General features: G+C 31.9%; 1 long non-coding RNA gene across 11 annotated transcripts; it reads right to left on the bottom strand.

Annotated features, from left to right (window-relative positions):
* Nucleotides 1-8816: 8816 nt before the first annotated feature.
* On the bottom strand, nt 8817-11225 carry LOC146885594 (uncharacterized). 11 transcript variants are annotated; one of them, XR_014995762.1, is made up of 5 exons: nt 10494-11224; nt 10344-10381; nt 10184-10249; nt 9472-10068; nt 8817-9265 (listed from the first exon to the last, which is right to left on the bottom strand). It is a non-coding gene; the product is annotated as an uncharacterized LOC146885594 (long non-coding RNA). The 11 variants fall into 11 exon arrangements; XR_014995766.1 differs by having other exon boundaries at nt 9472-10055; XR_014995764.1 differs by having other exon boundaries at nt 10366-10381.
* Between the last annotated feature and the right edge of the window lie 13799 nt (nt 11226-25024).

The following is a 25024-nucleotide window of genomic DNA, read 5'->3' as shown; positions in this document are numbered from 1 at the left end:
AGTTCTCGTGTTTATAAAAAATAAAAGTAAGAATTAGAATGCAAATTACTTAAATCATGATAGTTTTGTACCCATAAGTTTTTAAAAGATTTCTTTTTTGTTATTATAAACAATAGTAATACTAAAAATTAGAATTTTTTTTTGCAATAAGATAGTACTTAAACACATAAAACTTTAATGTTTTGATTATATCTAATATCATTACATTCAAATACTATTTAACAACTTTCTTCCGATAATTAGAAATACATAAGTTCTTCACCCATCTCCAATCTTGATACTTTTTGTTGGAGAATTTTCAATTAAGATTTTAAATTTGACTGGTCCATGTACACCATGAAGAAAAATATATTTGAATCTTCCTAAATGAACAATTTTTTTCAAAATGTAAGGTGCATAAGAATTTGTAGTCTTTATAGAATAAGATATTTCATCAATTATAGTTTATAATTATGTCATTTAAACATGAATTTGGATTCATGACACTATTTACAACCAATTAAAATAATTTAAAATAGGTATTTCGATGAAATACATTGAAAAAAAAATAACAAAATGACTTTGGTTACGACCTAAATAAAAAAATAATTAATCTAATAAAAATATATCATTTTTTACTATGTATAGAGAAATATGGTGTTGTATTTGAAACTTATAAAATGATATTAAAAAAAATTAATCTATTTTTGGTAAATAACCACTATTGCTAATTATAATGATATTGACAATTTTAGAATGTCATATCCATTTGTAGTAAAACACTCCAAAAATTAAGAATATGTATTAAAAAATTCTTCTTAACTTTAAATATTAGAGGAAAATAGTGTATATTAAAAGATTAAATAGGACTATATATTTGATTTTCTTAAAACTCTATATGTTTTAATTTATAATTTCAGTAAAAATATGACTTTTTTCAAATATTTAAAGTTATTAATAAGTATTATAAATGAGATACTAATGTAAATATTTATACCTAAAAATTAAATTTAATATTTATTTATATTATATTTAAAACCTTGATGTTAATATTTATATTTTATAAGTAATTAAAATATATTAATCGCATAAAAATTAGTTTAACGTGTACTCACAAAAATATTTAACAATTAAATGTTCTTATAAAAATAATTTTTATATATGTGCGGAAGTAATGTATTTGTTTGGTAAACTAAACTAAATTTTACTTTTACTTTCATAAATTTATTTATCTATTTAAAAATTATATCGTAAAAAATATATAAGTTAATTAATATAGATTAAAACTATAATAATAATAAAACATATTTTATTTCATATATAATTTTATAAATAACAAATAATTTTAGCTATTGTAATTGTAAGGCCCCATTTTCTTTTGTTCCAGCCCTAAAGGTTAGTGGGCTGCTCCTAAGTGGGCCTAAGGGTTGGCCCAGTGTATATAAGCCTTAGGTCTGCCCTAAACCTAGGGTACCCTACACTTTCAGAGAAGGACACCCTGCCCTTGCTTAGAGCTGCAGCCGCCACACTCTTCTGCTAGGGTTCCGCCCCCACCGTTGTTGAGCCAGTTCGAAGTCTTCTCCTACTCCAGGTAAGTACTGTGGCCAGCCATACTTGTCTCGATCGTTCTTTTTGTTCCTTTCATAGCTAGGGTTCCAAATATCTCATATTGTGCTTCTGTCTCGCCACCTTTCCAGTCCTTCGTTCGTCCCTTGAGCTGTTGTGCTCGTGTGTGTTCGGTGTCGAGGGAGTGTCGGAGCGCTTTGCTAACTTATTCCAGGTACGGGAAGCTAGGGTTCTAGTTTCGAGTCCTTTTTTGAACTGTTTATGAGTTATTTGTTGTTTGTACGGTTGGATCTGTCATTTGGATGTACAAGAGTGCTTTGCATGTGTGTTTTGGCCGGAAAACATGGCTGTTTCAGTGATGAACAGTGGCGAGACCTGTAAATCTCGCCCAAGCGAGTCAATCTCGCCTAGGCGAGATGAAACAGGGAGATCTCTGCACGAAATCTCGCCCAGGCGACTCGCTCACCTTTTGAGCGAGCAGGCCACTCGCCCAGGCGAGAGGGATCTCGCTTAAGCGAGATCCCGTGATGCCCCCACCCTTGTTTTTGGTGCTCTAGCCTAGGCGAGGGGAGGCTCGCCTGAGCGAGACATCTCGCCTGAGCGAGACCTCTCAGCCTGGGCGAGATGCTGGGCGAGGCTGTGTTATGGATTGGACTTTTGGATGTCCCCGTGTGATCTGTTTTGATGGGGAATGATGGTGTGATGATAGATACGTATATAATGGAGTATGAAATACATGTTTGGCATGAATCATGAATTGTGGATGAATGAGTTGGTATGAGACTTAGCATGTGAAATGAATGGTGGTTTGAAATTAAATGAAATATGGTGTTGTCATGAGATGAGACCCTAGACACATTGGGGTGGTAATTGATCAGGGGTATGGAATTGAGAGGTGACACATATGAGGACTTAAATTCAAGGGTTGATATGAAATTGAAGAACGTAATTTAATTTTCTCTTAATTGTTGATTTATGAATGTTGGTCCGTGTCAGCGTGTAATTCCTTGGGGTCTCTAGGTGAGACCTCCGGGGTTGCGCTTTAGTGGTCGGGACGTAATTCCATGGCCCCTGTTAGTGGGTGTTCATGGTGGTGTCCCATCTGTATAACTAGGTAAGGATTCAAGGTAAGGTTGCATCCTGACGCTCCGAGGAGTCAGTTAGTCTCACTTAGAGCGGACTGACTCTTGTGGTGGGAGTAGCAGGAGGCCTGAAACTCACTAAGGGCTAACCTTGTGGTGGGAGAGATTTGTTTCATTGCAACACTGGTAATACGTGGCTCAGGATCGAGCAGCTCAGGTTCGAGCAGAGGTACCCACACAAGTGCAAGCATCCGCTGAATCCGACCAAGTTATACGTATCCGGATGAGTCGAGTCGAGTCGTAGTGTATTGGATGAAGAGTCATAACATGTTTGGCTGCTATGTGGATATGAGATGATGAAAATATGTTTGACTGCATGATGCATGTTGTTAGCTCTAGCTTACCCGTTTTGTTGTATGTCTGTGTTGTATGTGGCTGTTTTTCTTTGCGATGATCATCAACTTGGTTGATGGGAGCAGATGGGCGAGGTCCTCGTGGTCAGCAAAGGAGCGGTGATCCAGCAGCTTAGCCATCCGAGCTAGTCTTTCAAACGTCTTTTCTTGTGGTTTATTTAGGGCTATGGTCCATGTATCTCTTTCCGTATTTCTACGCTTCATTCTACGTTGTATTCGTATTCAGCTTTCCTTTACCGGCATCGTGGTGTGCCTAGTTTTGTAGGGGTAATGTTAAGGACCCCAGGACTACGTTGTTATGCTTTCATCACGTGACGTTTCCTTTAATTTTACGTATTAAATTAAATGGGACGTTACAGTAATAAAAAGAATCACATAAATATAATTAGATGTATTTTTTTTTTAAATATATAAAATGAGAGAAACTTATATTTATATAATATATGTAAATACAATATATTTAAAATATGCAATTGAATAATCTTTCATAAAAAAAATATATTTATAATATCTTTTGTTTACAAAAAAATAATATAAAAATTGCGAACTCATAATAACATAACAATAAAATTTGAATATAAAAAAAATAAAACATGAATACAAATAAATATATATAATAAAATATTAAAGAAATCATAAATTAATATAGAAGCATATATTGATTTCTTAAAAGAATATCATAAATAATACAATTTTTAAAACAATAATTAACTTAAAGATTTCTTTACGTAAAGAAAACATATTTGAATATATGTTTTTAGGAACCTAATAAAATAAAAAATAAGTTTCAGGAAAGAAAAAAAAAGATAAAAATTCTAATTTTTCTACAAATTTATTTTATGTCAAAAAATTATATTTGAAGTCATAAAAAAATAACTATTAATGTATTTTTTAAATCCTAACTTAATGTAAATTTAATTTTTTGTTCAAAATTTTTGAGAATTACCTTAGATTTTGTTACATTCACATTTCACATAAACACAAAATTTCTCCCAAAATCTAGCCACATAATATTTGTTGGCATAAAATCATAATTATTTATTTCTTTGTCGATTTCTTTATGCTTTAGTTTTGAAACCCATATATGTGAATATATAACAAAAGAAGTAGATAAAAGTTATTTTTTATAAAAAATAATGAAATGAAACAAAATTACAACAAAATAGGAAACAAAAATGATTGTAAATTCTCCTCTAGAATTTCTTTCGCTTACCATTAAGGATACCTCATTGTTAACAATCAAAAAGGAAATTTTTTTGAATTGAAATTAATTAAACAAAACTATTCCAAAACTTTTATTATATATACACATTATATAATAATAAAATAATAATAGTCCATCAACTATTTGACATGATCGTAAAACCTAATTCTCTTGGGAATGCTCTTAATTTAAAAATCTTTTTAATAAAATAATAAGAGTACATAAACTATTTGACATGATTGTAAAACCTACTTCTCTTGAGAATGCTCTTAATTTAAATTTTTTTTTAGTTACCGTGCAAAAGGAGTACTTTTGTTGAACATAAATAGTACAACCAAAAGGGGAATTTATTTGTCAAAGAAAAGTAAACATTTGTATCAATGTATATTTTGTTCATAGATGAATTTCATACCTTCTTCTAGTAAAATAGTGAGATGAAATTCCATTATTTTTGTCCAATGAAATAATGAAAAAAACATATTTGTAGAAGATTAAAAGTAAAAATGCCAAGGTCACTTTAAAAACTTTACCAAAGCTTTTTGAAGAAAGTAACCAAATATTTGAATAAGAAATGGTGATTTGAAGTAGTAAGTAATTATGACAACTTTACAAAATTTCTTGAGGAAGTCACCTAAAATTAAAAAGACAAATTCAATTAAAACTTCAAACTTGGCACGTATCAGCATTTGGCAGTGCATTGAGTCCCGCAAAGCATAATTGCTCACCTTGATAATTGATGTTGACATAATTGGAAGATGTGTGCTTGCAGTGCATTAAGACACAAAAACCCAAAATACTAATTGCTTTGTTCGAAGAAAAAGATGAAAAGTTAAGTGTTGGAAGGCAAAAAATTGATTTTGATGAGTGAGAAGATAAGTGTTGGAAAAGGAAGGTGAAAAGTTCGTGACGGTAGTCTTGGAAAACGAAAAACTTTGTAATCGTGGTATTGGCATGCTGAATTAATTTTTTTGGAAAGATGGAAAATAGGTTTTTACTATTGAAAAAGATAGTTGAAATTTTGCAAGAATTATTTTTAAAGTTTTTTTGAATATGCAAAGTAGGTTTCTATTACTTGGCTTTAAGGAAAATTGGGTAACATATCTGAAACTTGATTTTTTATTTTGAAAGTTGACAACATCAACTAAACTTTTACTAACATCAGTGTCTCATACAGTATTTTGACACAAATTCATATTTAAAACTCTTATTTATAAAAATTCTTTTGAAATATATAATTATAAAAATATTATAATTAACTTAATAGTTAACTTTGATAGAAAATACAATTGAAAAAGGATAGGTTTTTTAACATTTAATTTATTTTTAGTTTCTTTACGGTATCATTATTTAATTATTTATTTATTATTTTACACCATATTTTAATTATTATTGCTATATTAGTTTTAATGTTATTATACCATTATTAGATATTATTATTATTATTATTATTATTATTATTATTATTTATTACAGCATATTATTATATTATTAAGAACCACAGAAAGTTTACCTAAATATTATATTTTTTATTAATTTTTTTATATCATATATATTTTTTTAATTGTAATTATTAACATATTTTCATTAAATTTTTTTAATTTATCAGATTTTGTCCATATCTTAAATACAAACTCTTCTGGTAGGTTAAAAATATCTTAAAGTTAGTTTATAGCTACTAAAAGAATCCATTAAAAAGCCTTAACTTTTTTTATAATTTTTTTTATTTTAAATTTCAAATTAAAACTTAATTAGGATATTTTTATAGTTTTTTGAAATTTTGAATTTAAAAAACATTTTTAATATATACATATGTTTTGAATTTCAGTTTTGACAATATATGGACCTTAATTTTGGAATAAGATTGAAATTGAAATGGTTAATTGTTTTCCTATCTTTAAAAGTTTAAAAAATTTATAATTTTTATTTTTTACCATATATTTTAATTATTATTATTATTATTATATTAATATTATCATGATATTTTATATTTACATTGTTATTAAATAGTATTATATTTTATAATATATTATTATATAGTCATAAATCATCAAAAATTTGAATTTATAATAATAAAATTTTAATATTAATATTATTATTAAATTTTGTGAGAGAAGTTAATAAACATTCAATATAAATATTAATATTATCATTTTCCTTAAAAATGTAAAATGATACAAATATATATATATATATATATATATATATATATATATATATATATATATATATATATATATATAATAATAGAATAGATTCGTCTAGTGGACTCATATAATAGAGTTTTATGTTTTGGCATAAATTCATATTTAAAATCTTATTTATAAAAGTTGCTTTGAAATATATAATTATAAATATTATAATTAGCTAATTGCATTAAATAAATTGAAAAGGATATGATTTTTTAACATTTAGTTTATTTTTAGTTTGTTTATAGTGTCATTATTTAATTATTTATTTGTTGTTTAACACTATATTTTAATTATTATTACTATATTAGTGTTAATGTTATTATATTATTATTAAATATTATTGTTATTATTATGTGTTATAGTATATTATTATATTATTAAGAATCACCAAAACTTTTGAATTTATATATTTTTTATGAGAAACACTAAAAATATTTATTTAAAAAAATAATTTTTTGTATATTTATTTTATTTTATTTTTTACATTTTTTACTATCTTCTAAGATTTCAAATTTAAATCCAATTTATTATATATATATATATATATATATATATATATATATATATATATATATTATGAGAGTTTTTTCACAATTTAAAACCACATATACCATTTTAATTTCCATTGAATTAATTTTGAAATTTATTGTACAAAATGAATATATTACCTAATATTATCTATTGTCTGATGTTTGAAAAAATGTAGTGAGATGAAAAATTTGTCTTCCAAATACATTAAATGAAAAAAGAAAATTTTCAATGTAAATTCAAAATAATGTAATATTATATAAAAAATATAAAATTATAATATTACATTAATTCTACATAAATTTAAATTGATATTTAAATTTAATTGTAATTGATATAAATTTAAGAATATAATCATAATAATTAATATTACATCAATTAGTTTTTAAAGACATTAATGAAAGAAGATTTTGATTTTCAATGCAATATTTTTAAACTATTCTTTTAGTTTCATTGAATCTTATTAATAATTAATAATATATAACCTCATGACATATAATTTGTATATTTTATATATGTTTGAAGTTGGTAAATGATACTTTTTGAATGTCTTAAATCTTAATTATATATTAATTTGGTTTTTAGGAATACTTATGCAGATATCTTAAACGTCATCTCCTAATATATATATATATATATATATATATATATATATATATATATATATATATATATATAACTTAATATAAATATAAATATATATTATATATTAATATGAATAATATAAGGATATATATGAAAATAATAAATTAGATTTTCTTTGACATTTGAAAGAATAGACATTGAAAGGAAATTAATGTTAAAACCTTCTATTTTCAAGAATATTAATCAAAAAAAAATGTTTTAAATAAAATATTCCTAAATTATCATTTCGGTTTTATTTGTATTCATAAATGTTATATAAAAATAATAAAATGTAAACTTTAAAACGGTTAAAGGAAAACAAAATTAAAATTTGAAATGTATTATATATTAGATTCATATCTTATGGATTTTCTTCACGGTGTATTATATATCATCTACATTTTCTTCATTTTTTAGATTTGCTTTATTGTATGTTGGCAATGTATTGAAATAGAAAAATATTGAATCGTTTTTGTTCATAATTAATGTTATGTGAAGTCCAATGATGCAAAATTCTTAAAAGATGAAAATTTATTGATATTGACAACATAAATGTTGGAAGACAAAAAGAATGAGAAGTTTTTCATTGGTAGTGTGACCAAATTTTTTTCATTTATTTTTGTATATTATGGACATTTATATTGTAAGATGTAAGTGTTGATTTTTGAAAACTTATTTTAAGAAGCTACGTCTAAATTTAAGAAAAAAAAATTATGTATGAATTAACTATTGTTAGAAATTAAAGATTGAAAAATTTTCCAAAACTTCAATTCTTGATATATTAAGAAAATAAAATATTTTACAAATTAACTATTAAGAAACCAAGAGACTTTACACATAAAAGCTCTCTACATTTATAAATTAAAGGAATATTGAAAATTGAGGTCAACAAATGTGACCTTTGGTAACTCACAAATTCTTAAAATTTAACTTACAAATATTTAAACTCAAATTTAAAATTGTAAGTAACTCGAAATATTGTACTTTTCTGATCAATAAAGTTATCTTTTTTATGGAGTTTTCTTTTCATCTCTGATTCTATGTCATGCTGATATGGTATTAGGAGGATAAATGTTTTCTTCTGCAGCTTGTTTAAATATGTCTCCCCTTGTTTGGTCGTTTACATCATTTGTTTGTGCTAGCTTTGCTTTTTCATATGACCACTTCACCAAATAACCTTCCTCCAAACAAAGATAAAATAAACAAACCATAAAAAGAGATAGAGACAATATAGTGAAAAATATATGAAACCCCTAAATTTAAAGAAAGAATTTACAATTCTAAAATCAAGAACATAAAAATACCCTTTTCAACATAGCAAAGGTCGAGCATTTACAACATAATGTATCCTCGAAATGACTAAGTGGCATGGCAAGAAAATTATAAAATAACCTCCTCAATAAAGAGTTATGCATCAGAAATTCATCTTGCAGTCATGGTCTAATCAGGATAAGAAAAAGAAGAGTGAACTTTGTTTCACAAAATCAAAGAATAATCACAGAAGAACTTGAGACTTGAAAAAAAAATCAAAAAAATATACCTGAAAATCCTTGAGTGAGCAAACTATTCAATAGTTGGTAAACATTCTTCATCGGGTGAGAAACATTCTTCTTCGGGTGAGAAACATTCTTCTTCGAGTGAGTTTATATATTTTTTAAAAGGAGGTTCCAACCGTCAGAACTGTTTCTCATGATAGTTCAAAGTTAATGCATGTCATTGGAAACTCAATAATTTCATTTAGTATTATAATGAATACTTATATGAGAGCAAAATATCATCCAACAGATAGATATAAATATAACAAAAGAAGAGTTTACCTTTTTGATAAGTAAACAAAATAGAGTAAAATAAGAACAAAATTGAAAAAGAACAAAATAAGTTGTTACCTTTCTGACATGGACACAACAGAGAATTTCAACAAAGAAAATCTGAGAGAAAGAAAACCATCAAACACAAAAATAATACAAAAAAATATTTGAGAACATGGTAGAAGAACGAAAAAAAAAACAGAACAATATGCAATCAATCGATCGAGCATCATACAATCAATCAACCAAGAGAAATCAATCGAACAATATACAACAAAAACCAAATCTGAGAGCAAGATTAACCATCCAAAAGAGAAATAGAACCAAAATAAGTAGTTATATATGTAGAAGAAGGAAAATATGAACAACAAAGTAAATCTGAGAAAAAAACACCAATCAAATAGATAAATGCAACAAAGTAAAGTAGATTTGAAAACAAAACATTTATCCAACAAAAAAAAAAGTAGATCTCAGAGAAAAATATCCATAAAAAAGAAAAATAATAGAAAAAATATTAGATTTGAGTAGATGGTAGAAGAACGAAAAAAAATCAGAAGTTGTTACATTTTTTTAGTAGGGTGAAGGTCCTCAAGAGTCTCAGAGAAAAACATCAACCCAAAGAAAAGTATATATGAGAAGAACAAACTCATCCAACAGTAGATCTGAAAAAATACACTGAACAAAAATAAGTAGATGTTAGAGAAAAATTACCATGAAAAACAAAAATAATAGAAAACAAAGTAGATCTGAGAAGATGGTAGAAGAACGAAAAAAATAGAATTCTTGTTACCTTTTTTGTATTCGTCAAGTTGCTCAAGGCTCTCAGAGCAAAACATCAACTAAAAGAAAGGTAGATCTGAGAAGAAAAAATAAATCGAATAATATACATCGAAAAAAAAATCTGAGAGCAAAGAAACCATTCAAAAGAGGAATAAATCTGAGAGAAAAACCTAAATCCAACAAATCTCGTACCAAAAGAAAAGTAGATCTGAAAAAAAAATGTAGATATCAGAGAAAAATATGCATCAAACAAAAAATTAAGAGAAAGAAAAAATATCTGAGAAGATGGTAGAAGAACAACAAAAATGAAAAGTGATTACCTTTTTTGAAGTCTCAGTGAAGGTGCTTAAGAATATCAGAGGAAAAAATCAACCAAAACAAAAGTAGATCTGAGAAGAACAAATCCATACAACAGTCGATTTAAGACAAAAACTTCGATCCAACACATTTGGTCAACAAAGAAAAGTAGATCTGAGAACATTCATCCAACCAAAATAAGTAGATCTCAAAGAAAAACAATACTCGAAAATCATCAAGAACAAAGAAAGAACCCAGAAAAGTTGTTAGCTTTTTGTTGTTGGTAACGGTGGTCATGAATCTGAGAGTAAAAATTTAAGAGTGAAAGATGAATGCTGAAGATTATCTGCAGGCCATGGTGTTCTGTGCGACTGAGAAAGAGAGAGAATAATCAGAAGAATAGTCGGAGGCCATGGTGTTGTGTGTGAGTGAGAAAGAGAGAGAAGAAGCTGAAGATGTTTGAATGTGTGAGTGGGAAAGAGAGAGAAGAAGGAGAGAAGAAGCTGAAAATGTTTGAAAGAGGATGAGAAAGAGGATTTGTGTGTGGGAGACGGAGGGTTAGAAAAAAATAGTGAGAGACTGATTGGTTTTTGATTTAATTTTTGATGTTCAAAATTCAGAGAGATTGACACGTAACCATATTTTCCTGTTGTAGAAAGTAAATTTTGAATGGAAGTGGCTCAGATATATTATAATATTGAAGAAGTTGCCATTTGTTAGTTTAGAATTGTATATAGTATTAGATTTGTTCCGAAAACATGTGCCCTTTCGGCGGGTGGGTTGCACTTCTATTATCCTTTAATAGGCAATTACTTTCGGAACCCATGTAATTCCCTCTTATACCCCCGCCTTTTTGTTTTGGAAATTAGACCTGCCTACGCGTACGGGTGCTTATATATATTTTTTCGGTTACATTTATTATATTATTAAGGAAAATTAATTTATTATCATCATGTAATTAAAAGTACGTGGTTATATTTACTTATAATAGTAACTAGTGCTATATCCGTGCATGTACGCACGGTGCTATATTTTCTTTTTTAATTTTGTATTTATAAAATAAAAATATTATTATATTTGGAGTAAATAATTATTTTATATATGTCATTATATAATATTATTGTATATATGAATAATAATAATAAATATTTAGATATTATTAGAATTAGGATGAATCAATGTTATTTTAACATTTGTGGTTATAATTTTTAATGAAGTACTCTAAAATTTGTTACAAATAATTTTATATATTTTGTTGCTTGGAATAAAAATATATTATATTTTTTAATAAATTATTTTAAAATTGCTTACAAATAATTATAAATATTTTGTTAGATGAAATAATAATGTATTCTGTTTTTTAATTGTTTATCAATAAATGAATTGGTTACAAATAATATTATGGTTATTATTATTGTAATATTTATGTATTAAAATGTCACATAGTTATTGGTTACTATAATTTTGGAGGGATATATTAATTAAAAGTTTAAATATAAAATTCAGGAATTGTTTTTTTTTTAATATTTTGAAATACAAAATTACAAACATTGGAAGTAATATATGAAAAATGATGTTTTAAGAGGAAAAATACTCTTTGATGGATTTGTTTGTGTTCAAAGAAAAAGTTTAACCTAGGTGAAAAAATGAAAGACAACTTCGTGATTGTATCAAGATAACTGTGCATTAAAATTTTCCAAAATTCTTTAGCGTGTTTTCATACTGGGAAAATAAATTTGTTTGTATATAATATAAAAATGCATTAATATTTTTATAATTATTGTTATATTTAAATAAAAAATATATATTTAAGTGTTATAATTATGTATAATTAGTATCTAAATAAATAATTTGATAATATTTAGATGTAAATTTATTTGCTTTAAATTGTAAAATTGATTAGTGATGTTTAGTTAAACCATATAAAAAGTTGAGGTGGAGTTTTCTGTAAGGCCCCTTTATTTTTTTTCTGCCCTAAAGATTAGTGGGCTGCCATTGTAAGTGGGCCTAAGGCCGGCCCAACGCATAAAGTTCTTAGGTCTGCCCTAATTCCACACTCACTCTCACTCTTGCAGAAATCAGCAGCCGTCGCCTTCCGCACTAGAGCTCTGCTAGGGTTTGTCCTTGTCTCGAACCAGTTCGTCCCAAGAGCTCAACTAACGATTTCTACTCCACGTAAGTAACTCTAAACCTATTGTACTTACCTCCTAAAGCTTTACATTCGTTTTCCACCGATTAAAGCCCGAAAATAATCGTGTCCTTTGCTGTTCCGGCAGTTCTTAGGTCCGTCACTCGAGCTGCTGTGCTCCGGAGTCCAGTGCCGAGGTCTGTACGAACCCATTTCCAGGTACGGGAAGTTAGGGTTTCAGTCTTTTGGTGTTGTCTTGGCTGTTCTTGAGTGAGTTACTGATTGCATGGATAAATCCTTCGTTTTGGTGTGATTAAATGCGTTGTATGCTTGGTTGGTTCGATATACATGGTTGTTGTAGTGAAGAACAGTGGCGAGACCTGTTAATCTCGCCCAAGCGAGTCAATCTCGCCTAGGCGAGATGAAACAGGGAGCTCGCCTAGGGCTATTGCACGAAAAGTCGCCCAGGCGACTCGCTCAACTTTTGAGCGAGCAGGCAACTCGCCCAAGCGAGAGGGATCTCGCTTAAGCGAGATCCCGCGTTGCTCATGCTCCTGTTTTTGTGCTCTCGCCTAGGCGAGGGGGAGGCTCGCCTGAGCGAGCACGTCTCGCCTGAGCGAGACCCCTCAGCCTAAGTGAGATGCTGGGCGAGACCGTGCTGTGATTCAGATGTTTGATGGTTCCCGAGTGATCTATCTTGGTTGAATATGATTGTGTGATGATGGACATGTATATAATAGAATATTTTGCATGTTTGGCATGAGTTATAAACGACGTATGACGGGTCGGGTATGATATTGACATGTGAAATGAATGAATGGGTTGGAACTAAAGGAATACGTGATTAATATGAGATGAAACCCTAGATTCATGGGGTGGTGATGATCAGAGGTATGGATTCGAAATCTGACGCGTATGAGGAATTAATCTCAGGGGTTGCTATGGAAATGTAAATATGATTTTAATATTCTCTTATTTCTGAATTATGAGTGTTGGTCCGTGTCAGCGTGTAAATTCCTTGGGGTCTCTAGGCGAGACCTCCGGGGTCGCGCTTCAGTGGTCGGGACGTAATTCCATGGCCCCTGTTAGTGGGTGTTCATGGTGGTGCCCCATCTGTATAACTAGGTAAGGATTCAAGGTAAGGTTGCATCCTGACGCTCCGAGGAGCCAGTTAGTCTCACTTAGAGCGGACTGACTCTGGTGGTGGGAGTAGCAGGAGGCCTGAAACTCATTAAGGGCTAACCTTGTGGTGGGAGAGATTTTGATTCATCGTAACACTGGTAACACATGGCTCAGGATCGAGCAGCTCAGGGTCGAGCAGAGGTATCCACCACAAGTGCAAGCATCCGCTGAATCCGACCGAGTTATATGTATCCGGATGAGTCGAGTCGAGTCGTAGTGTATTGAATGAAGAGTCATAACATGTTTGGTTGCTATGTGGATGAGATGATGAAAATATATTTGATTGCATGTTGAATATGTTGTTGGCTCTAGCTTACCCGTTTTGTTGCATGGTTGTGATGTATGTGGCTGTTCTTTCTTGCGATGATCATCAACTTGGTTGATGGGAGCAGATGGGCAAGGCTCTCGTGGTCAACCAGGGAATGACGACTGCGCTACTTAGCCATCTGGGCTAGATCTTGAACGTCTTTCTTTCATGTTTCTTTAGGGCTATGGCCCCTGTATTCGTGGTTATTAGATTGTAAACTTTTAGTTAAACAACTATCCTGCTTTTGTTGGCATCGTGGCGTGCCTAGTTTTGTAGGGGTGAGGTTGAGAACCCCAGGACTGCGTTGTTATGCTGTTATCACGTGACGTTTCCTTTAATTTCGTTTAATAATTAAATGGGACGTTACATTTACACTTTTCAATATAAAATATAAACATAAGATATTTTAGGAATCCCGAACAAAATAATAATAATATTATTAATAACATTAGTATTAATAATAAAAGTAAGGGTTAAATATGTTTTGGGTCTCTCAAGTTCAAGTGAATTTTGAAATTAGTCCCTCTTCAAAACTTTATACCAATTTAGTCCTTCATTTTTAGAAATGTGTGAATTTAGTCATTCTTACCAAAATTTGTTAAGTTTATTTGACATTTTAAACGCATTTTATGATAATATTTGAGTTAACATTGAAGCGAAATTGTGCTAAACGGTGTAAACAATTAAATACTATCATGAAATGTGCTTGAAACGTCAAATAAATTTAACAAAATTTAGTTAAAAATATTAAATTCACGTATTTTTAAAGATGAATGACTAAATTGGTCAAAAGTTTTGAAGAGGGACTAATTCCAAATTCACTGAAACTTGAAGGACAAAAAACATATTTAACACTAAAAGTATTAATAATACTGAATATTGATTAATACTAATATTAACATTAATACTAATAATAATAATAATAATAATAATAATAATAGTATGGATCCTGTAAAAAAGAATAATAGTATGAAAATAATTAAATAACTAATCACAAGTATTCTTAGTAATAAATTAATTAAAAATAAATAATATTTATTTCAGAATAATAATAATAATAATAATAAAATTTTTTAATAATAATGTTAATAATTATACTAATGTAATATAACCTATGATGCATGAATACGATACGTGTATCAGATACATCACGTATTTGATATGTCGATACGTTTATTTTGAAAATAATAAGATATGATACGTGATATATGAATATTGAAAAGTGTATATAATTCTTAAAAACATAATAAATATAAGATTGTTATTATGTCAATCCAAATTAAACCATATGTACTAAAGTCTCAACATAAAAAATATATATTATTATCATCATAAAAATATCATTACTACAAGAAAACTTTTAAATAATGATCAATTTTAGTAACAAAAAATATGTTAGAGACCAATTTTCTAATTTAGAAACCAATTATTTTAGTAGTCAAAACCTCCTTGGTAGCTAATGTTAGTGACCAATTTAGAAATTAATTTATAATAAAAACTATTTTAGTTATCAATTTAGAGACTAATTATAATTTATTGAGCTATTTTAGTTGTCAGTAGTGTTTAGTTTATAAATTGGTACATAAATTGATCACTATAGTGACTAATTATTTTTTGTCACTAAAATTGGTCATTATTCAAAGATTTTCTTGTAGTCTACTATGACTTTGTAAATGACATACTTAATTGATAAGTATTGATAAAATATCTTAAAGTATCATATACGGATACATGTCGAACATGGATACGTGTCAGACACGTATACTTGTCGGACACCTCGAATTGAAGTATCGGTGCATTATACAAGACAACTAATAATAAGTATTGGCTGGTATTGAGACATATGCATATGTACGTTATTATTATTATTATTTAAAATTATATTAAGAAAATTAATATAATTATAAATAATATGATATTTTTTTATTAATATATAATCAAAGAATGAATGTTAGTTGTGCACACACATACCTGTATATAACTTCTAATTTAATTATATGTCGTAGCCTATGAAATTATTTTTAAAAATATAATTTATATGATCTATATAATATTTTATGATTAGATTAAATAAATTAAAGCTAACTCCTTTGTACCTAAAGCTTGTGCAAATGATACTAAGAAAATTTCTCTGGTCAATAAAATGTTAGAAAAATTTCTTTGGTCAATTTTTATCCCGTAAAAAAAAAAACTTTTACATCCTTATCTATTATTTTTTAGTTATAATTATTACTTAGAACGTCAAGAAAATATGATAATTTTGGAAAAACATGTGACTTTGTCACTTTTCTTAATAAAAAACTGCTATTATGTAATTCAAATACACTTTATTGTGCTATAATTAGACCTTCAATCCAGATTCGTATCTTTCATTATGCATGCTCTATAAAATATTTTTTAAATTAAATAGATCCACACTAAAGTATAATGAAAACAACACTTTAATATTAAACATATTCATAGTAAAGTATAGTGATTTAGGAGAAAAAAATCTCCTAGCCAACTTTAGTGCATGCCTTTAAGAATGCACCCACAGTTACATGATCAGGATTGATGGGTCGAATCTATGATGAATTCATGAATGCAATTTATATGCACCGAAACAAAGATGTTGAGAGCGTGTGGGATTTAAGGGAATTTGGCTTGAGTATGTCTCATTTTTGTTTTGTTAAACTTTCTCTGATAAATGAATTGTGTTTTGGATTTTCCAGAAAACACAGCACCAGAAAACGCTGACAGATGCCTTAACTTTGAAGATTTTTCATATTTTTTGTACTGGACATATTTGAATGATTCTTTTTGCTACTTTTTCGTCCAGATGTTAAGAAAATTAGTCAAAAATCATAAGGTGATTCGGTACTATGAAGCGTTACAGTTAAATCACACAAGAAAAGTGTGCGTTAAGACACAAGTGAAAACAGCAGCAAATTGGCACTGAAAAACGCAGAAAGTTGCCTCTACTTCAAAAATTTGTATAGAATTCAATTCTCAACATAATTGAATGATTCTTGTTGGAGAATTTTCGTCTATGACTTAGCTTTTCGAAGCAACAATCAGCTTAAAATTTCGTGCACTGAGTCACTCGTGACACTTGTCAAACAGAAGGTGTGCAGTGGAAAAAAGTTGAAAACAGAAGCAAAAGCAGAGTGAAAGGGGAAGATGTTCAATAGACAAATCAATTCGATTTGGAGCTTGATTATGATCTAGAATCAAGCATAGATGAAGATGAACATCTTAGGACACTCTAAGGCACAAACCAATCGGTGAAATGGCATTAAAACAGTAAGGAAAGCTGACTCAAACAACCACACGCATAGCATGAAGCTTCATTGCGTTTTGGAGTGGAGTTTGGCACGGTTTCACTCAAGCAAGTGCAGAAAATGATTGTAAACGGTGGAAAATTGAAGAAACATGTAAAAGAAAGCATGAACAAGACATAGAACACAACTTGAACGGTGGAAACTGAAAAGAGAAAAAAATCACCGAATAAAAATGACAAGAAACACAATGGAAGCAATACAATGGTGCTGAAATGTAAAGGAAAGCTAGTAAATGATGTGAACCATAGCAAGCAAGGAAATCTACAAATAGAGTGTAGAACACTCTTGTAGTCTCATAGTTGCATGGAATCAATGGAGAAACACAATATAATAGACAATAAATGGTAAATGTGAGAGAAAAAAAGAAGAAGAAGAAGATGATGAGAACAAGACGGAAAATGAAGGAAACACAAGACTAGGAAAGAACCTTACCAAACCTTGAGACACCATGGTTTGATGGCTCTTGATACCATTATGGTGGAACTCCAAAGGTGCATGAAGAGCTCCATGGGCAGCGGAAATGGATGAAGGAATGGAGGCAAGTTGGAAGGCACTTGCAAGCAATGGAAGGTGAAAGAGGTGATAGGATTTCCTAATCTATGCTAGCCTAAGGAAGGTGGCTAGAGGTAGAGAGAGGAAATCTCTAGAAAGTGGTGACTCTCAAAGATAATAGAGGGAGGAGTGCTCTCAACTCAAGTTGCATCTATTGCATAAAATTTCAAGAGTGTCTACAAATGAGTGAAATTTTGGCTTTTATATGAAGCCATTTACACATGAGAAAGGAGAGCCTTTGGATGGAGTGGGCCTTGATCTTGGCCCTTAGATCAAGCTTGGAGAAGGAGGTTTGATCTTGGCCATTGGATGATGCCTTGGAAAAGGAGGAAGCATTCCTAACCCTTGGATGCTTTGGATCCATGAGGTGTAGGAAGAAGTGTTGACTTTCACTTAGTCCACCTTGGCTTTTTTGATAGCTCATGGCCAAATCTCCTATTGGGCTTAGTCAAGCCCAATTTTATCAATTGAACTACTCATTGTTTGACTTATTATTCTAGAAAGCAAAGCCTAAACAATGGGCCAATATTATTACTATTCTATTGCTCTTTGAGAAACCTCTTCAAATCTTCACATCTTCTTTGGCCCATGTGAAGAGTATGAGAAGCCCATGTGGGTTTGGGCCATCTTGAATGAAGCCCAATTGGATCTTTTTTTAGCATGCTCCTTGTTATTGGGCCTTTGATGGGCTTGGGCTTGAAGGTGCATGTGGGTCATGTATTGGGCCTTGAGCATGATTTGGGCCTAGGCGTTGACCCAAGCTATAAGCCTTGTTGGGATCACATCAGGAGGAATGACCCAAGTGTTTGCATATTAGCAAGTCGAAAATCTTTCATATTTTGTTGTGAAGAAAATTATTATAATAAGTTAATCTTGAATAAAGTGTAAGTTTTTTTTATTTTTATTTTTCTCTATTTTGAGTTTAGCGTATTTTGTCATGATTATTTTATTGTTTATTTTTTATTTTAACAAATATTCCATGTGATAATAAATGAAATATAATTTGATAATGATATTTTATTTGAGACTATAATTTTATATAATTTACTATTAAATTTTAATAAAAAATATTGTAGCAAAATTTAAATATTAAATTTAAAATTTATTTACAAATTTATAAATATTAAAATAAAAATTTAAATAGAATCAAATATGTTATCCTAATTTAACTATCAACATATCTATATAACTTTGGCTATCACTACAAAAAAAAAATTGCATTTAACGAGGGTTATTTAGTGAAGGTTAATATAACCTTAGCGATGGATTAACTTAACTAAGGTTTTTAAAATTTCCATTAAATTCCAAAGGTTTAGTGTTAAACCTCTATAAAATATCAAAACCTCCGTTAAATTACAAAGGTTTAACTTTAAACCTCTAAAAAATAGTATAGGTTTTTAAAACCTCCCTTAAATTACAAAGGTTTAGTGTTAAACCTCTAAAAAATAGGTTTTTAAAATCTTTGCTAAATTACAAAGATTTAGTTTTAAACCTCTAGAAAATAGTCTAGGTTTTTTTCAAACTCCAAGTTCAAACTCCATAAAATGTATACAATTATTACTTATAATATTTTTTGGCAATTTATTTCTAGGAAAATATATGTAATGTTCCTTAAAATTTATTTATTAAAAAAATACATGTAGATTACTTTCTTTTAAAAAAAGCCTTCTACAATTAATTCACGTGAATTTTGTTATATAAAATTATCCTAAACTAATTATACTTATTATGATTTATTTTTTAATAATTAAATTAAGTATTGTTATCAAATTAAAGAAAAGGTGTTTTATTTTTATGATAATTTTTATTTTAAAAAATATGAAAGTAATTTTATAATAAATAAAATTAATTTGCAGCAAACTAAAGATCCATTTTTCAAATTAGAAGACATTCTTCGTCTCACATCTGTCAAACCTTGTCCATCTGTTTTCTTCAACTACTTCACACGACTAAGACACAATACTTTTCGCACTTCCTAACAACAATCTTACGCATTTTGCTTTCTCCTTTGCTCTTGGCAACATCATTTTTTTCGGTCTTTGGCTCCTAGCACATAGGTTTGAATTTTGATATCAGTGGTTCACTCTCTTATAGGCACAATGGTTCACTGTTCTCTCGTCTCCTCTATCAACTTTCGTATTTTTCTCGTGCCACACTATTCTTTTTTTTTTAGGGTTTATCATCATCTCATTCAATTAATGCTTCGTTTCCATTTCGTTTTCGTTTTCATTTTCAGGTGTTGGCTCCTCGGATAGGGTACTTACTTCTACTAATCTTGCTTGTAATCCATATTTTGAATTATTTTGAATAGACTTTTGTAAGCCCTTTCACGCGGCATAGGCATTGAGTGGCGGCGTTGAGAACGGCCTGACTGAGAAGCAGGAGAGTGACGACGACAAAGCTGTAGACGGCGGAGGTTATGGCTTGCCCTAGTGCATCTTTAAGTTTATTGTTTGATTTCTGTACCACACCTAACCAAACTCAATCAAATAAGCAAACAATGCATCAAGGCAGCCAAGCATTCAACCTAGGCCGAGTCAGTCTAACTTATACCGGACCTGGTCAATTTAACCATATAAATGATAACCCTCACGAACATGCCAGAGACAACCCAAGTACACGACCTGGGCCGCCATGGTCTCAAACTTAACTGAACAAGGGCTAAAGTAACAACAAAGTGGCCAACACGGATAGTACGTGGCCAAGGACGACATCTGACAAGCCAAGAAGTAAACGGATCAGACCGCTCTCGAAGACTTAGTAAAATGGAAGCCCCTGCGTTCAATGGGCCTTAAGGGCCTGAGTTAGGGCCCAAGCCCACTCATAGCCCAAGCTAGGGCCCAAGCCAAGGCCCGACCCATTGGATAACCAGACATCATTAATGCTCTATAAATACGCATGGACCCCACAAATTAAAGGTACGCATTCATTAATCACTGATTTGACTTTCTGAGAGCTTTGACTTACTTGAGCTTCGGAGACTGTTCTGCAGGTAACCCCTCCTGGGTTCAAGCTGACATGTATCAACCGGGGAGAGACCAACTAAAGAGATAGCGGACTACATGGTAAGGTGACACTTGTGCCTAACTCATCTTATTTGTTCTCTGCAGGAACAATTTCGTTACTTGTGTCTATAATCTAAGTTTTATTTGTTTGGATTTGGATTTGTTGCTCCCCGAGAATTAATTTCAACTTCCTTTCAATTTCTTTGTCGATTTTGCAGAGCTTTTTTGCCTTAATTGTCAATATTTAGTTCACTGCAAAAGTTTTCAGAGGGAGTATTTTAAGAATTCCTGCTTAGTAAGTGAAATTTATTCTCTTAATGTTTTGGAAGCATTTTTAATTTTGAATTGATTTTTGTTTGCTGTTTTGAAGATTTACATAAATATTTTGACCAAATTAATCCATGTTCATTGCAAGTCACTGTTTCTGCTGAATCAAGCATGGATGCTAATGCAGGAAAAATTTCCTTACTTAGAGAAAATGAAACATTGTTGAAAGCAAATAAGAGTCTAAATTAAGAAAAAGAGAACATGTCGAAGAACAAAGATTTGGCATATGCTCAAGTAGTAATGTTAACTAAGTCCTTGGATGCAATGCAGATGGATCTTAAAGACAAAGAGAACCAGGTGATATTTAAAACAAACTTACTAAGATTACTTCTTCAAAATGCATATGGAAGTGTCTCACTTGGGAAATATCGGAAGGGCAGTAAGTTCATTGTGCTCTTGATTTGGGGAAATCCTTAAACATCATTAATTGGTTTCATATTGCTTACCTTTTTGAATTAGTGAGCCTAAAGAAATGATGTCAAGTTTTGGTCATGACTTAGAACTTGTTCATGTTAAAAAGGGTGAACTTGGAATATTGTTGCTGGTCTCCATTGCCAGTTCTATAGTGACTCTAAAAATTAGGGGTGGGCATGGATTGGATATTTTTTGACCCAAATCCATTTTTTTAGCAAAAGTAGTTTGGATTTTTTTAAAATCCATATCCAAATATTTGGATCAAGATTTAAATCCAATCCAAATATTTGGATCAAGTTTAAAATCCAGAATCCATTTTTAATAAAAGAAATTTAAATTGAATTTCTTAAAACTTGTGTCATTAAGGCCCGAATGACTCGGATGGGATCGACGACCCAAACGGACCCGACGACCCGGATGACCAGAACGACCCAGACGGGCCCGATGACCCGAATGGGCTCGACAACCCGAACGAGCCGGATAACCCGAACATACCCGAAAACACGAACAGGCTCGACGACGCAAACGGGCCAGACGACCTGAATGGGCCCAACAACCTGGACGGGCCAGACGACCCGGACGGACTGGTCCAAATAGTCGGGCCTAATCGGGTAGTCGGGCACGTTCGACTCGTGGGGCCCGTCTAGGTCGTCAGGTACGTCAAGGTCATCAGGCCCGTTTGAGTTGTCGAGCCCATTCGGGTCGTAGGGCCCGTTCAGGACGTCGAGCCTGTAACATCCCGTTAGGATATTACGGATTTATAATTAAATAAAAGAAATAAATTAAAACAACGCGCATTTAATAATACTTCATTTTCCCAAAACGCGGGAAAATTTAAAAACTTTATTAAACCATCGAATAAAGTCTATGAATACCAAAATCATAATGTTATAAAATTACCCATCAGGGTTTACAACTGTTTTCAAAGACAATAAAGAAAACATAAGCATTTCCCCAAGTCTAACCCCTCTCCGCGGCTAAGCGTCACCTGAGCCACCTGCAGCAACAGAATCTGCTCCCGTGTACCGCGTACACGATCATCGCCACACTCACGCAAATAGGGTGAGCTTAACAATTAAATCACATATATAAAGTTACATAGATATAAGCATGTAAACACAAGAGACTATACATAACATAAACATCTCACATTGCCCATTCTTTAATTCCTACCATCTGACCCCCAATCAGATTATTCGTGTTCTACAACGTCTAAGGATTACTTCAAGGTGACTTGCTGCCATACCTATCGGCCACAACCGATAGAGCACGTGCGGGAAAACATGCTACGGATCATACACCGCAACGCCAGGTAGAGTTCCCATATACAAACAAAGTCCGTATCGTCCCAAGACTACCAAACTCGTCAGCCAACAACTGAGGAGGGCAATCTATCTGGACCCATCCGTACTGGCCACAACCAGCACACTCACACCGGCAACACTCGCCAACCCGAGCCACAACTCAAGGGTTCCTCGTGTCCATCCGCCATCCCGAGCCACAACTGAAGAGATGCTATTCCGAGCCACAACTCAAGGAATACCATGTGCTTAACCCCTATCCCGAGCCACAACTCAAGGGATACGTTTCGAGCCACAACTCAAGGAACACTAGCAATCCCACCCTTAAAGCATCACTAGACGCACTGTAGATCACAAGTTCATAATCAAAACTCAAAGCTGCAGTAGTATAAATCGCCTGGCGGGGGACACGTGCCGCCCGGCGCTGCCAGCTCCCAGACCGCCTGGCGGGTGTCGCGTACCGCCAGGAGCACAACGCCATAAAATTCCCCTCGCTGCAGGTACCGCCGGGTGGAACCACTCCTGCCGCCAGGCGCACCAATCCCTGAGACCCCTCTGTGATCTCGCTACCGCCTGGCGGTCCAGATCCTGCCGCCAGGCGCCATGACAGTTCAGCACACACTGGGTTCACTATTCGAGTTGTAACACAGTTTCTACCACATTTCCATTTGATCAACCCCCGAATTATTACTTAATTGTTTACTACAATGGTAAGGTCAAATCCCCCTCCCTAGCTTGTTAATAGAACTCTCTCAGTAATGGTATTAACTCTTTCCTTCTTGACCTATTATTACTCTTAGATTCTTTACCACTAAGTGATTGTCAAACCTCTTCCACTGTTTGAACTCTTATTCATCATGATTAATCAATTGCTAAATCCCCCCTTGTATCCAACTTAACCAGTATGCAGAATCTCTATCACGCCATAGGATAGAAAGACCTCCAATATTTAACATCCCGCCACCTAAGGAATTTCTCACCCTCGTGGTTCATGCACAACTCCCTCGTCAACCACCCCAACCATCACAATTCCCATCTGCTGATTCTAACCCAAAGGAAACAGTACTCATCCCCAACACACAACACTCCAGCCTGCAGCATTTTGTGCCTCCACTGGTGCCTGGCGGCCAGACCCCGTGCCGCCAAGCGATGCTTACCATCTGGGTATTTTCTAGATTTTCCCCGCACTCAAAACCCCACCATTTCTCCATCTTTGTGAATTTCCGCTTCAATGCCATCAAGTTCTCACACAATCACAACTGCCCCATATTTTAATTACATTGATCCCTATTTCTATATCCAATTCCCATTCAATCAGTTCAACGAGCAATCAAGGTTAACCACCTGCAACCTTAAGCTTACACCCACTATTCCATTCATTTACTCCGTTAATTAGATGACCATACCTACTATTGGTTATCAATATCACTCTGTACAATTCACCCCTGAATTATGCCCCGATTAAATTTAGCCCAGAACTCCAAGAACCCCAAAAATAGGTCAAATTACCCCGTGCCGCCTGGCGGTTCAACCAGTCCCGCCAGGCGCTGCATCAGTAAATCCAGAAAATAGCCAAAACGCTTTGCGTCGCCTGGCGGCCGTGAGTGTGCCGCCAGGCGGTTCCTCTTGTAGGAACCTAGAACACATGCAAATGGATGAGTCGCCTGACAGTAGTTCATCGCCCGCCAGGCGGTTTCTGGAAAATTCCAGAAACGCAAAGTTTTCAAGGATTTAACAGTGCAAATGCAATCAATATATCATATAGATACACATTATTAATCATACGTATAAAATCACGGAGTCCAGCTCCCCTAACCTGGATCCTTTAGCTTAAATTTGAACAATTGAGGAAGCTCTCCCTTGATCACCAATAGCCACCCTTGAATTTCCTCAATTCCGCCTCCAAACTCCCTCATGTCAGACCCCTCTCACTCACCTTTGTCTCTGTTTTTCTAGGTCTAAGTTCAGCCTTGCCAAAACCTTGCCTAAACTCTAACTTTTGCCTTTTAAACTAGTAC

The sequence above is a fragment of the Vigna unguiculata genome, chromosome 6 (assembly GCF_037176805.1).
Source record: "Vigna unguiculata cultivar grain cowpea cultivar isolate G323 ecotype 2 chromosome 6, ASM3717680v1, whole genome shotgun sequence".
Taxonomy (NCBI): domain Eukaryota; kingdom Viridiplantae; phylum Streptophyta; class Magnoliopsida; order Fabales; family Fabaceae; genus Vigna; species Vigna unguiculata.
This window is presented reverse-complemented; position numbering and strand designations above follow the sequence as displayed.